Consider the following 5,070-nt stretch of genomic DNA (forward strand, 5'->3'; position numbering starts at 1 on the left):
CACCAGGCTATCAGACAGTCACCTCTGTTCTCCATCCGAGTCTCCATGACCAAGACCACACCTGTTCCAGTCCACATCCTCAACCCCTCAACAGGTGCACACTGGCCGATCTCCTTGGGGAATCCTGTGATTGTCCTGAGCATCGCTCCTGAGCAACTGGTGTTTCCCCCTGTGGCACAGAGCCCATACTGTCCGCTGACCTTTCCTCCTGTGTCACAGCCCTCCACATTCCTTCCTGGTCCTCCTTCTGTCCAGAGACTCTGCACATCCCTCCCCTCTATCTACAGGCTGAGTCTGGGATCAACCCCTCCCTCGACCTCAAGCCACCATCTGCCCTTAGCATGTGTGTAGCTAGTGCTGATTGAGCAGAAAAACAAACACACTGGGCTTCTTATGCTGACTTACAACCCTTCACACACCTCTTACTCATTGTTTTAGCTAACTATTGTCTGCAAATATTTGTATAGGAGAAGATAAATTAAACTTTCTGCATAGCTCTAGAGGGCAGCATTAGGAGCCGTGTGTAGAAATTATGGGAAGGCAATCCTTTCTTCTGTTAAAGGGCAAAGTTGTTAACAGTTATAGCTAGCAATGGAATGAGGTGTCCTCGCAAAGGAGTAAGCTTCCTGGTTCTTAAATGTCAACAAGCAGAGGTAAAATAGCTGTGTTTCTCCCTTCCTCTTCCTTCTGCTCCCCTTTCTCCTCTTCCTAACCCTCTTCCTAAGGTCCTGGGTGGCGCAGATGGTTTGTGCTCATCTACTTACCTAAAACTTGATGTTTAGAGCCCACACACCCAGTGACTCTGTGGAAGAAGGGCCTTGCAATCTGCTTCCATAAAGATCACAGCCCAGAAAACCCTACAGAGCAGTTCTATTGTGTAACACATGGGGGTGTCATGTGTTGGAATTGACTCGATGGCAACAGCTTTGGTTTGGTTTTGGGATCCTCCTTCTATGTGCTTATGCTGAGAGCAGTATCACTGTCACCCCTTCAGCCCAAGTAGGCCTCTGGGATCCATTTTGATTCCCATCTCTCCTTCTAGTCACACCCATTGGGTGGTTTGACCTCACAGTTCATCACTCATCTCCACCTCCCCTTCCCCAGACTCGCCCCAGGTGCTTATCACCTCCTCCCTGGAGCAAGGTAGAACTGTCTCTTCACTGGCCTCCTTGCTCATCCAATTCCTTCTCCACTGCAACTCAGTGGCTTTCCCAAAACACAAACCCATTTCAGATCCTTTGTGTTGCTTCTTTAGAGATAATAACCTCTCCACTCCAAACTCACCTTTCTAGACTCCACTTTGTCTAGGCCAGCTCCCAGAGATGTTTCCAAAAAAGGACTGGGATTCTGCGAACCACATTTCTGCTTTGCCAGCTGGCTCCCCATCAGATTCTACATGAGAAAGAGCTCGCTCCCTGCTGTGTGCCTGCTGTGCCTGTCAGCTTCACCCTGGCAATGGCCTTGCACCCCAGTGGCAGCAGCTGGGTAGAGCCTCCAGCTTCTCTTGACACTTCCAGAACCCACCCACCGCAAACCCTCTGAGATACAGCACCAGCTGGGCAGCACCCCCTCCTCAGAGGGCTGAACTCCTGCTCTGTGCACCTCAGAGCCTCTGGGTTCTCATGAATCAACCTCTTCCCTTGTTTCCCAAGTCTTACCCATTGTAGCCATTTCCTGCAGTTATTGTCTTTGGGTTCTCTCCTTCCTGTTACCCTTTCAGCATCTGCAGGACTATTTCCCTATATTAAATCCCCTCATTTGAAATACTGGGAGCCCTGGTGGCATAGCGGTTAAGAGCTACGGCTGCTAACCAAAAGGTTGGCAGTTCGAATCTACCAGGTGCTCCTTGGAAACCCTATGGAACAGTTCTACTCTGTCTATAAGGTCCCTAGGAATCGGAATCGACTCAATGGCAATGTTTTTTTTTCTAAATACCTAATGGAAATCTGCTGTTTTCCTGATTGAACCCTGACTGAAGCAGCTCCAGAGAGCCTTTGGTATAAAGTTTGAGTCTCCTAGCTTGGTGTTTTGGGTCCATGATGACCTGGTCCCAGCCTAAGACTTGGTCTCATTTCAGATCCAATCCAGGCTGCCTGCTGAGCTAGCGCTTTACCCATCCTGGTGCATTTGGCTGCAGGCATCGCTCTCTGGTCTGGGGCTTTGTCCACACTCGTCTGAACACCACCATCCCGGCCTTGACTTGTCCTGGCAGCTGAGCATGAGGTTCTCCTGCTCTAGAAAGCTTGGCTGGCCCTGCTCCTGTCCAGTTCACAGCTGGATAAGGTGTTCCATCCTTGTGCCTCCTTTCCTGTCTGTTGGCACTTAACGCAATGCTTCAAGAATATCCGCTAACGCGTCTGTATCCCCCACAGGGGTGCATAGGCTCCTCTTTTCTGCCCACCCCCTCTGTCTCCCTATGAGCTTCTTCCTTGTGCTCAAAAATAATTTCAGAATGAAGAAGGAAGGAAGGAAGGAAAAGAGGAAGAGAGATTTCTTGTGTCTGTAATAATTTTCGATGCCACCAGTATAAGTTTCTGAACTCAAAGTGTGTTGTAGAAGATATTTTTTCTGAACTAGAAGGATGGCTAGAATTTAAAGACTTTTTTGGTTCTACTCTGGATCTGAAGGCTCCTGAGAGGCACAAGCTGTTCACACTCACCTACTAGCTAAAGGTGGGCAGTTCAGTAGCACCGTGGAAGAAAGGCCTGGCAATCGGCTCCCGTAAAGATTACAGCCAAAGAAACCTGACGTAGCAGTTCTACTCTGTAACACACAGGTGACCATGAGTCAGAACCAGCTTGACGGCAAGGGGTTTAGTTTCCTTGGTTTGGTTTCTGGACCTGAATAGTTCTTTACTTCTTTGGTGTTCATTTCCTGGTGAAGATGCTCTGCTTGGCTACAGTGCTCAGCTCCTGACTGAGACAGCTCTGTGGAGTGGTGACAAGGAAAACAGGTTCTAAAGCACAAAAGAGAACCCCGACCCCGAGCTGGTGCGGGAAGTGGAGGACTGGGCCTGGGATTCAAAGAGGCAAGCCAGAGAAACCTGGCACCAGCTCTGGCCCTGCTACAGCAGCAGGCTTCCTGCTCATAGCGAGAGTAGCCGCCCTAATGAAAGAGAAGAAAACAATCTGTGGGCCCGGGAAGCAAACCTCAGCCTGAAACAAAACAACAGCAGGGAGGCCTGGAGAGGTGCTGGCAAGGGCGAACCCCAGCTTCTTTGATCAGGTAATAGTTACCTCCACCCCCTCAGCCGGCACAAGGAGAGCGGTAACATTGCCAGCACAGGGGCTCTGGCAATTATAAGCTCTGCTTTGCCCTCCTGTCCTCTCGCCTTCTGGTGTCCCTCGGATTGAAAAAGCACTTGAATTATTTTTCATCTGTTCAAAGTAACACTTGGAAGAGGGGCTTCTTTGTGAGGGGTGTGCACGCATGCGTGGAACGCCTGTCCAGCCACCAGCAGCCTGTCTGGCTCACCAAAGTGCTCAGTGAGTGTGGAGAAGATACAGAGAGAAGCAGAGGGGAGGAGGAGAACGCTGGGAGATTTTCTGGTCTGAGCAAGTCCCTGTGCAGGAGGACAGAAGGCCCAGAGAGGCGAAGACGTTTGCCTAAGGCCACACAGTAGGCTAGCTGCCCAGTGGCCAAGCCAGCACAGGAGCCCAGAACTTCAGACTTCCAAGGTGATGCTCCGCCTTGATTCACAAAAAAGAACGCGTTATTATCCTGCAGCTCCTGCTGGCAGGTTCCACGTCCCTGTACCAGTGAATTATTGATATTGGAATGTCTTCCTGGGAGGCCACGCAAAACCATATGAGCTGGGAGCATCATTTATGACTGTCTGGACCCCCCCACAAACAGCTGCCTGTGCCGCAACGGTCATTTTTAATGCCGTGTTTCTGGTTGCTGTTGACATCGAGTTGATTCAGACTCGTGGAGCCCCTATGCATGTCACTGTAAAACTGCACCACATAGGTTTTCAATGGCTGGTTTTCTGGAGGTAGATCTCCAGGACTTTCTTCCAAGGCACCTCCGCATGGACTTGAACCACCAACCTTTCGGTTAGCAGCCAAGTACATTAACTGCAGCACCCAGGGACACTGCACACCTGATAGGAGTGCAATCGTGTTCGTGGGCTGGAATGCCCTCCCACCTGCAGTGACCACACCTCATGCTCCTGTCCCCTCTGAACTGCCGAATAAGCCCAATGTCAGGTTCACATAATGTAGATCTAGTACTACTGGGCACCTAGCACCATGCTGGGTGCTTTGTATAGGTGACCTTGTTTTCCCTCCACAATAGCCCAGCAGGGGACGTGTCACCTGTCTGTGGGTACAGACAGGGAAGCACAGGTGGGGAAGTCACCCCCTTCCGTCCAGGGCTGAACAAGGAGCAGCAATGGATTCACACTCACGTTTGTCTGGTTCCGAAGGCCCTGCTCACGCCAGCCAGCCCTCTTGAGAGGCTGTGGGGCCTTGTGGTTAAGAGCAGAGGCTGTTCCTGGGGCCAGTTCCTTAGACTCTTAGGCCTCAGCTTCCTTGTCTGTGAAGTGTGGAGACTGTTGTGAGGGTTAGATGAATTAATAGAGCAAGCTGCTCATAGCAGAGCATGCTCTTTTAAGAACTATCTATGTGAGATCAAACTGATAACAACAACTCAAAAGATTAGATAGGAACCTTGGAGCCCTGGTGGCACAGTGGTTAAGAGCTTGGCTGCTAACCAAAAAGTCAGCAGTTTGAACCTACCAGCCGCTTCCTGGAAGCCCTATAGGACCGTTCTACCCTGTCCTGTGGGGTTGCTGTGAATCGAAATCAACTCCACAGCAATGGATTTGGTTTGGTTTGGTCTGGTTTTAGGGGGCAGTGAGTTTATGTTAACGGGGGAGGAATAACTCTGAAAAAGGAGGGTGAGAATGGTTACACAACTCAGAGAATGTAATCAATGTCACTAAATTGTTGGTGTCGAAGCTGCTGAATTGGTGTATATTTTGCTGTGCATATTCTCAACATCAACGAAATAAATAAAATTGTATTTTTTTAAAAACTCTATTGCCAAAAAGTTGAATATGGAGTTACC

This window comes from Elephas maximus, chromosome 12, assembly GCF_024166365.1.
Source record: "Elephas maximus indicus isolate mEleMax1 chromosome 12, mEleMax1 primary haplotype, whole genome shotgun sequence".
NCBI classification, from domain to species: domain Eukaryota; kingdom Metazoa; phylum Chordata; class Mammalia; order Proboscidea; family Elephantidae; genus Elephas; species Elephas maximus.